At 33.8% G+C, this 10,395-nt stretch overlaps 1 long non-coding RNA gene across 1 annotated transcript; it reads right to left on the bottom strand.

The window, feature by feature from the left end:
• Nucleotides 1-551: 551 nt before the first annotated feature.
• On the bottom strand, nt 552-10,315 carry LOC147764055 (uncharacterized). The gene is made up of 3 exons (XR_015334807.1): nt 9,489-10,315; nt 8,971-9,074; nt 552-2,130 (listed from the first exon to the last, which is right to left on the bottom strand). It is a non-coding gene; the product is annotated as an uncharacterized LOC147764055 (long non-coding RNA).
• Nucleotides 10,316-10,395: the final 80 nt, after the last annotated feature.

Raw genomic sequence — 10,395 nt, 5'->3', positions numbered from 1 at the left:
ATAACATGTCCTTGGCTATTTCCTCACAAGAACCCCTCAAACTGTTCCTCTTCATAGAAAATTGTCAGGTTGAATCATCTTATTTCCATGCTGCTTAAGCTGGCCTTCAGAGGAATTCAAGGTGTCAGTAATGCTATCTGAATGCCAAACTAAAGATTGATTTTGGAAGCCCAACAGTAACTAACTACACCACATATACACACTGGTATTCTGGAACCTTGGAAATGAACACTCCCCATAGTAGCTTTTATGTAAAAGATGATGTAACATCAATTTGGCAAGGCTCTGTTTTTTCTAATAAATAATATATCAATTAGGCTGAACCTAGTGCATGCTCTTTTTTGCTTTAATAACAAATATGCAAAATGAGGCACTATTGCAGGATCTGAAAAACATTTATTGCAAACCAATTTCCTTCTTGAAAGAGATGTATTGGCAACTATACCAATTCATTGATTGACAGCTTATCTTCCAGTTCTTTTTTTAATCTGACAAAGCCATCTCACAAAATTCCATTTAAATCTATGAATTGAACTTCAGTTTAACTGATATTTTGTCATCTACAATAGTTCAATAAAGATGTCTATGCATCCAATCAATTTAATTTGAATGTAGTGTCATTGCTTCAATTACAAGATTTACTAATTTGTGTTATCCTAAAATAATACACATTGAGTATATAATTATATGAACCCCAGCTCTATATAAACAAGTTTATAGATTCCTATTTAGGTAAGTGCACATTTCAGGCCAAATCAATAAGTACGTGTGGAAAAAAAGTGGATTGATGTAATAGCAATCAAGAGTGAAAGATCCTGTCTGCATCTCCCAGTTTTGCCTATATGCTGTTACAGCAGTTTAACACAGCTACCACACTGAATAAAGCCTACAACTTATTCAACCAAGATGAAGTCAATTCATTTCAAAAAATTTTTTTGATTCAACTTTTTCAACTACTTCTTATTCTTTTTCACTTCTTTTAATTGTTACTTTTAAAAATATTTTTGATAACAGCTACATGTTGAATTCTTTTTTTAAGGTTACCAGCAATACAGTTGGCTTTGTCATTTCAGATGCATCATTTTTTGCATTAACATCAATCAAAAATAAGTCCAATAAATGAACAAGAAGAATCATAATTATTATTTTTATCCATCTTTAATGATAGATTAAAAAAAGATTGGAGAAAGGATTTAAAGCTTTCCACTGCATACAAACCTTGACTGGATCAATTCATTTACCACTGATTAGTGAGACAACAGGAACACGATATACTAGATAAATACACAATTTTTCTCAAAATGTCTGCAATATATAAAATACCTTTATCTCACTAAGCCACTTGCTGTGGCTTTATTTAACCATTCTACTAACGTTCAGGTATATTCAGTTAAACACAAACAGATCACCTGGGAAAATAAAGAGAGAGAGAGAGGTAAAGTGGTAGTCCTCTCAACTTTCACACACACACACACACACACACACACACACACACACTAAAGTGAATCTAGGGTAATTTCAAACGTCCATATCCTTAAACTTTCAGTTCAATATACCTTTGTCTAATAACATAGCATAACACTATTTGATCATGAAATATTATTTGTATTATATGTACAAAGTATTAGCAGTAAAAAAAAAACATTACCTCGATAAGTTCAGCTACAAGTAACTGTCTGATATCCATATTCCCTCCTTACATCAAAGTTGGTTCCCATGTAAGGTCTATATTTGCAATCTATGCACTACACATATCTCATAACAATAAGTTATTCTTCTTGCTAAATTTTAGTTCTGGTACTTTATATCTCTTCCTTTATCCAATTATCACCAAGTTTTTCCAGATGACCCTCTTCTGACCTTCAGCGTACAGATTCACATCTCTCACATGAACTGGCAAAGTCTGACATTCTGTATAATTATTTTGTGTTCTTCTCTCAACAGGTGCCCCAAAAATACAGTACTGGTACTTGTGGGCCAAGAAGTGCCTTAAAAGTGAGTCTGTTTCACAAAGATCTTCAGTCAAATGTTTGTCCCAACTTAAAAAACACTAATTTCTGTCTTCTTTGACTAGGGCAGTAAAGTACTTTTTTTTACCATAATCCAGGCCAGTAAAATAAATTTTCCAAACTAAAAAAAAAAAACATTAGTGGGTAAATACTTCTGTTTTACCAAACTATGAAGATCTGCCTTAGGTCCAAATAGCTTGAAATATTTGCGTCATAAGTTAAACCACACTTTGACTGATGTCCTTATGTGAAACAAGACCAAAAACTGGACCACAACAGCAGATAAGACTACTGTGCGTGTACATGTGCCTCATGATTATATCTATCCCGCTTTTCTCCTCAGCATTGGTATATAGGGACCTGTGGCATTTCAGAAAGGAAATTAATTTCAGTGTTCTTAGAATGCATTGCGACAGTCATTAATATATACTGTCTAAAAAATTACCTTTGTGCAGCTCTGAATCTACTACAATCTTCATTTCAAATAACAAAGAGCTATTTTCTGTGCACATCATTCACTAATCAGACTAACTGCCATCACTTCACATTACTGTGAGATTCATGTTAACATTTTGTCTTTGATGAAAAAAAACGCTTGAGAACATTATGTCACAAAGAGAAATCACTTCCACACTGATGTGACATTTCAGTAATGTTTCAATCTAATAATTCACTAGTCTTGTGTGTCAACCACATTGGTGGCACGTCCAAATGTATTGGTTTCTCTCGTGCTCATCTGGTTTGTTAGAGTACTTGGCTTTTATTTTTGCCATAGAAAATATTTGATATTTGACTGGCATGATGTCGTTTGGCATATTTTGAAAAACTATATTTCGGCATTTGCTCTGCATAAAAAAAAGAAGTTGAACTATAATAGTGACACCAGAATTTACTTGTATACTATAATGTAGGTATAAATATTTGTTTTTCTGGATTTATTGAAGATAATATACTAATTCGGTCAATTGAGGTAATGAATTATGAGAAGTTTATTGTATTTCCTTCTTTGAAATTTGATAACAATGAATTTTGTACAGAAAACAACAATCAGTGCATAAGAGTGGTGAAACTGACACCAGGTATTGTACCACCAGCGAGATTAAGTTCATTCAAGTTTATTGGTAGCTATGGATCTATCTGTTTTCACTGTGGAGAAATAAAGGTTGCTAAATATGCAAAGTGCATTTCATGGCAAAAAGAAGGTCAAAGGTCAAATTCATGGTCACAAAAGATTCCCAATATATGACTTCCTAAATATATTCAAGTTCAATAGTAACTATATCTCTGCTAGTTTTGAAGATACAAGGGTTAGAAAAATTAAAAGTGCATTTCATGTAAAATGTAGGTCAAAGTCAAATTCAAATTAAGGTTACCAATATACACCCTGAGCTTCAGAGATAACTTGACACTAACCTCTTCACAATAGCCTATCTTCATCGTGTCAAGTTACCTCTGACGAAAATAGTTTGACCTAGTTTATATAAGCCAATCGAATCCAAGTTTCAAAATTTTTCACCAAAGTTTGGTGAAAACGCTGATTGGTTGACCGTCAATCGGTAATCCTCGGCTGATTCCGCAAGCTCCATACTAACAACAAAGTTATTGTCGAGTGCGGAGACATCTGAGTAGTTCCGAGTGCATAACCGTACACAAAGAAAGCATGGCGTCTCCTACGAGTGACTACGAAAAATAATGTGTTAAGTTATCTCTTGATTCTTTGCAAAATATGAGTATATCGGAATTAAAACCAGAGCAGTTTGAGGCCCTGCATCATTATCTACTGAGGGATGATGTATTTTGCGTGCTGCCCACAGGTTACAGCAAGTCCCTGATATTCAGCCTTATCTTTGATTGGTCCGGATTTGAACAAAGCGCGCTTTGACTCGTTCGCGTTCATTGGCTAGATCGTTCAATGAGTCATTGAGTGCGGGATTTAAATTTGATTGGCGGGCGGCGGGAGCAATCGAATGTGGTCAGAGGTAACTTGACACGATGAAGATAGGCTATAGTGAAGAGGTAGGTGTCAAGTTATCTCTGAAGCTCAGGGTGCCAATATATGATTTGCTATTCAAGTTCAATGGTAAAAATAGGTGTATCCATGTCAGTTTTGTAGATATAAGTGTCAGGAAATCTACAAAGTTTATCTCAGGTTGAAAAGAAAGTTAAAGATCAAACTCAAGGTTACATTTAGATTGCCAATGTATGATTTGCTATTCAGCTTCAATAATAATCATGGGTTTACCTCAGCCAAATTTGGAGATAAAAGGGTAAGAAAATATGCAAAATTGTGCCTTACTTCAATGTTTAATTAATTTATTCCATTATAGTAAACAGACCATAGAACACTTTAGCCTTGGTGCCTTAAGGACATTGTCACCCCAAAACTTCTCCCAAAACTCCTTATTTACTGCCTTACATACATTCTTTTGGATTATAAATAAATCTTCAGTGTTTAGTGACTAAATTAATTAACATTTACACGTCATCTTATGAGTTACGTCATAATTGCGATTTTGGGATAAAAACTGAAAAATCAGTTTCTCAAATTTCTCTTTTACCTGAGCTCCCACCCTCACCATTTCAACACCAATTTATTGACACCATTTAGTACTCCCACACCCTGACAGCGAATTTTCTTAAAAGTCTAAGTTCAGATTTTATCATTGATAAAGCAAAATAATGCTTTTGTTTTAATGAAAATCTGTAATTAGGGTATCATAACTCCATAACAAAAACATATAAACCAAACTGACGGCACAAGATTGTTGCCTATGCACTCCTGGTCAACTCTGCTAATTTTTTTCTAATTATTTGCAAAAAAAAAAAAAAAAAAAAAAAAAAAAGCTGAATTCAAACTTCCTGAAGATGACTTTTTCTCAGGAACATAATTTCCAGCACAAATGAAGTTCTTTAGAATTTTTGTCTGGATATCCTTACTTCTTGAAGAATATTAATAAACAAGACAAAGAACCTTGACCAGATAACAGTTCCCAACAGAACATGTGGTCCTGTCATGGGCCCTGGGTACATTTCAGGACAAAAGTTATTAATTTTTTTCACAATCCAGTTACTTAAAAAATGAGCCCATTTTTTAACAATTGGTGCCCAAAATAATCACAAAGTTCAAAATCTGCTTAAACCTATGCACCACAATGGGTAATTTACATTGATAAAAGTCGATTCTAATCTATCAGAAGATTCTACAATATCAAATTAAATTAACTGCAACTGTTTGTACAGTTTGGGGTTAAAATCCCTGAGGGTTTGTGGGATTTATAAGACCAAATTGCAAGGATTAATTTCCCTGCTTGTTCATGTCCAACCAGAGTTTCTAGTATCTTAAGGTGCACTGTTCAGATGACTCTATTACAAATTCAAATAGCCAGTCTATTTAGAAGTTGGCCACTCAAAATGTTGCAATACAGCATGGTGCAAAATGTGAAAAAGGCCATAGATAAACTTGTGCTAAATGCTTGTAACTTTTGTGTGCTGACAAATTTACAAAATTATCATGTGATGAATATATATTTGGAACCATTATATTCAATTTTCATTTAAATTTATCAATAAATCTGCCCTCTTTCTTTTTGCTTGTTACCAAATTCAAGATCACTTAATTCCAACAAACCAATGAAATATGCTTTCTGAACTATATGTTCCTCTACATCTAATCAACTGGTATCTACACAGCAGCTATAGTTTGAACAGCTAATTTTAGCAGTAACTCTGCGAACAAGCATATCAGTCTCTGCATCAAGCTCATAATCAAAGCTCACAGCAATAAAAAAGATGCATGGATGGAAATATCTTGACCTCATGCTTCTTTCCGTGATATCATTCACTTCTTTCACCTATGTCTAGGTTATCTGAGGTGAAATCTGAACAGAACCACAATCTTCAAAGTAAAAGTTATATACCCTGTTAGCCAAAATATGACTAAAACAACTTTGTATAAAACTGGTTATTATAATATTATCCTTTATATTATGTTCATGGACATTATTTGTCTTCAGAAGAAGTATGATCATCTTGCTGATAATGTCATATCAGTGTTTTGGAGGTAAAAGTGGTACTTTGGGTGTCTTGATGTTCTTTACCACCTCCGTCCTTATCAGAAAAATGTTAATGGCATATATAAACTGTACATGAGTACCACTAAGGGCTGCAACAGATATTCTTAAAAGCACTCTGCTCAAGAATAACCCTCATTTACATCAATTTTCAATGGACCTTTAAAAACAAGATTGCTTAAAATTGGGTTCGAAGATGTTATCAGAAATATTTGGCACCAAGTTGTTCTCTACACTTTTATCAATAACTACTGTGGCACCAATTTTTGGGATTTTACTGCAACAGTAACTGAATTTTCCACTGAGGGGATTGCTATCTACGGCCAATTAGAATTATTGAGGAGTGGCTGAAAAACATTTTCAGGTACTTGGTAAAAATGACACTTCTGAACGATGACAGCTCACCTGGCATCAAAATATTGATCCGCATAGTCATTTAAGATATATGCAAAAATGATAAACTGATACATAAATATGAAAATGACAGAAAAAACTAAAATTTGGTCACATAATGGCATATTTCAGAGTACATAACCTTAAAACTTTAGACAATAATGTGGAAGCATTACAATTTACATGTGAAACTGACAACAGCATCTGAAATATCCAACTCCCAGAAACACATCAAACCAATGACCCAGATAGAGCCTACCTCTACGTATATCATTGAGCAAACCACCTGCACAGCAACAAAACTAGTAGCCATCACATAAAAGCATGTACTACATGTATATACACAGTCAAGGGAAGATGGGGTAGGGAGGTATGCACTTCACTATGTACATACTTCATATTCCAAGGATGGACGGCTCCCCTGAAAAGACTGTAATTTTCACACATGTCATGTATTATTATATATATACAATGTATAGAAAAACATTGAGAAAATACAGTGAATCATTACAAAAGATACAGTAAGCTCAATACTTGACATTCTCACATTACCGGGGGCAGTTTAAAAGTACAAAGCAGTATGAGTTATATTGCTTCAATGCTGACACATGAATAAGATTTCAAAAGCAAGCAACTCACCTCACTATCCAACACTCATACAAAATAAGATTAGAGAAAAAGTGATGATAGTTACATTATTTATGCAGGCAAAGGTTTTAAGGTACGCAACTGGTGTTTGACCTTTATAGAACGAAACATTTATTTTACTGGAAATTAATTTTTTTTTCTTTCAACCACTGAAGTACACCTTAGTCAAAACCATTGACAAAATTCAAACCCTTGATCCAATTTGTCTAGAGAAAGAGGTTTGAGAATTTTACTTTTAACTGAAAAAGAGAAATTAAACTCTCAAAAGTGGGTCATAATTTTTTCAACAATTTTGGATTTAATCATATGTCATTTACCTTGATGATAAAGGAGAAAATGTTAAATAGGCTGAGCACACTGTATGCTTTGAAGGCACTGTTGGTGGACGTGGTGAGTCTATCATAACAAGTATAAATGATATTTAACAGGATATAATGATAAATTTTCCCTGATAGAGAAATGGACTTTCCAACAATAATATACACTAAAATGGCATTATAACAACACAAAACAAACTTGAAACTGATCATATTTCCTAGGCAATTCCTTTTTATTTATATCCCAGGCAATCCACTAAATAAAATATATCTCATCAAAAAGCTCTTTTTTCTTCATTTATCAATAGATATATCCTGAAGTGGTTCAGAGATGATCCATGACATGGAAATCGAAGAAGATAAATCAAACCTTATTTCTTCTCATCAAGGGAAGAATCAAAATGGATTGGTACGGATATAAATAAAAAATTAAAGACACATACGTGCAGGACAATATCTCAATTACGACCCAAAGTAAATACATAAGGAGTCACTTAGTGTCATGGGAACGATGCAATACTCAATATTAATTTGCATCCCGCAAATTTCATTTCCATCAATTTAGCTACAATTAACTTGCCACCACTTTGACCTTGCACAGTTTTATTCCTCAGCAACTTATTAGAGAGACAAGGTGCATTCCAATGTACTTTGTAAAAAAAAATCAATTAACACTAGAAAAGATAGCAAACTGTTATTGTTATTATTGTTACTCAGTGATGAAGTCCAGGACTTCTGGATTGTGTCATCTAGTTCTACTCTGACAACCGCCATGCATCTTCCAGGGATAGGAAAAGCAAAAATATTGAACAATAAGAATCCCCATCAGATTTGCATGAGACAAGCTTGGCCAACATTCCCTTTCCTTTCAGCCACAGGTACCGTTATGCACACTACAAACCATGTTATCATTCATAAAATTGTACATTATAGTCCTTATTTAAAATCGTAAAATAAAATATATATATTAAACCATGCTTCTCTGTATGCATATATGTGGAAGTGACCCCACATGCCATGGCACACCAAGTCATCATCCAGGGGGCATGAAAAAATGCCCTTTTTACATATATAAAATGTTCTTTGAGAATAATTCTAACCATCAACTGCAAAATGTAAAAATTCTACTAAAGTGTGCATGCATGCGTGAGTGCATACATATGTGTACACCTACTGTACAGAATACATATATGTGGAAGTGCGCATACATGCAGGGCACACCAAGTCATCCAGGGGGCTTGAATAAAAATGATCTTTTAAGAATAATTTTATCATCATATGTATATATACAAAATATAGGAATTCTACTTAAGTCTACTATACATGCATCTTTGTGTGTGTGTATGTAAGTGTTTGTGTGCATGCTTGCTTGCGTGCGTGAGTGCATGCGCCTACAGTATAACACAGATGATATTCTATCTAGCTCTCAAGTCCTCTGTATATGCATATGACTGATATTAGGACTCCACACTGCACAAATAATGACATTTCGCTTCCTAAGACATCAACCATTTTAAAATAGAATATACCCACTTCTTTGGTTCTCCCAGAAGCAGAGGATAGGTCCAAGGAGCTCATGGAGTCCAGTGATCTGGACAGTCTGGGCATGGTCAGCATGCATCAATTCCCTCCCACACCTGAAATGAAAATGACATAATTCATTACTTTAGGCACAATTTTCACTTTCTCTTTTGTACTCAACAGGCTTTATCAATTTATATTGATTTATTATTAAGATAGAGGCACATTGATAAATGAAAATATGCACTGAAGTGTGCTTTTGATAAACATATAACTTAACCCTTTGAAAAAACTATTTGTATTGTCTTTATAGTTAATACAAGGTACTTAAGAAAAATAGTCATTACATCTTATATGTACAAAAAATTACACTTACTTTACGCAATAATCTCTCAGTCTAAAATCAGATATGTGATACTGCCTTTACAATATTTTTTCATGTGACTTTTCACAAGTTACTGACTCGATAGTGCCTTTTCATAGTTTCAAAATTTCCAAGCATAAAGAAATATAATGAAATGTACCCATACCAATTTTGCTGGAAGCACTTCAATGAACTTGTTCTATTTGTGTAATACATAAATCACTACCCAACTAATATGTGACTTCAGTAATATTCAAGTAATATATGTACCTCTGTCTGTAAATCAATCATATGTCTAAACTGTGTCTGTCCTCTGGCTACTTAGAAATGAGGAAATGTCCAGTCTGGTATAATACAATAGGGTCCACCCAGTGATACAATATATAAAACTGCCCACTGCCCAGCAAGTGAACAAAGGATTATTTTAGGAGCTTACACTCCTAAGGTTTAGTCATGCCCAATGCATGCACAGGCATGACTTTAAATTCAACTTGTACATGTAAAGTGATTCTTTTTCTCCTATATGCTCTAATTCAAATAAAACCACCAGAAACATGCCAATGCTTTCAAGACTGCCTATATATGGTTCACTTATTTAAATGACAACAAACAGAGATAATGAAACGTTTTATGTCCCGAGGGTTAAAATTGCATTTTTTTTTAAATGTATACCGTCAAAAGGCTTTTTTTTTCAATCTGAAAGGACAGCTGGATTCAATTTACTATCAAATCCAGTAAAATATTTAATATCTAAAAAATTCAATTGAGAACTCACTTACAAAAGCAGTATCCTATAGCTAGCTTTTCTAAGCAAGTCGACTTCAGCATCTAATCAAGTGGAAGAACATCATTCCAGAATATGGATTTTCAGTATTATGCATTAAATTCTGCCTCAGAAACTGGATTTCAATTAGAGGTTATCAAGGAGAACTTTCCAAATGTACACTAGCATGATATGTAGCTAATAAAAACATACTTATTGTTTTTTAACAATTGACCTGTACATGTTAACCAGTTATATTCATAACACTGTCAATCAGACATTTCATTATTAGTAATAATAAACTGCACGA

Source organism: Lingula anatina, chromosome 1 (assembly GCF_051362555.1).
Source record: "Lingula anatina isolate TDL-2025a chromosome 1, LinAna3.0, whole genome shotgun sequence".
Lineage (NCBI taxonomy): Eukaryota > Metazoa > Brachiopoda > Lingulata > Lingulida > Lingulidae > Lingula > Lingula anatina.
Note: the sequence above shows the minus strand (reverse complement) of the source record. Positions and strands in the feature narration are given on the sequence as shown.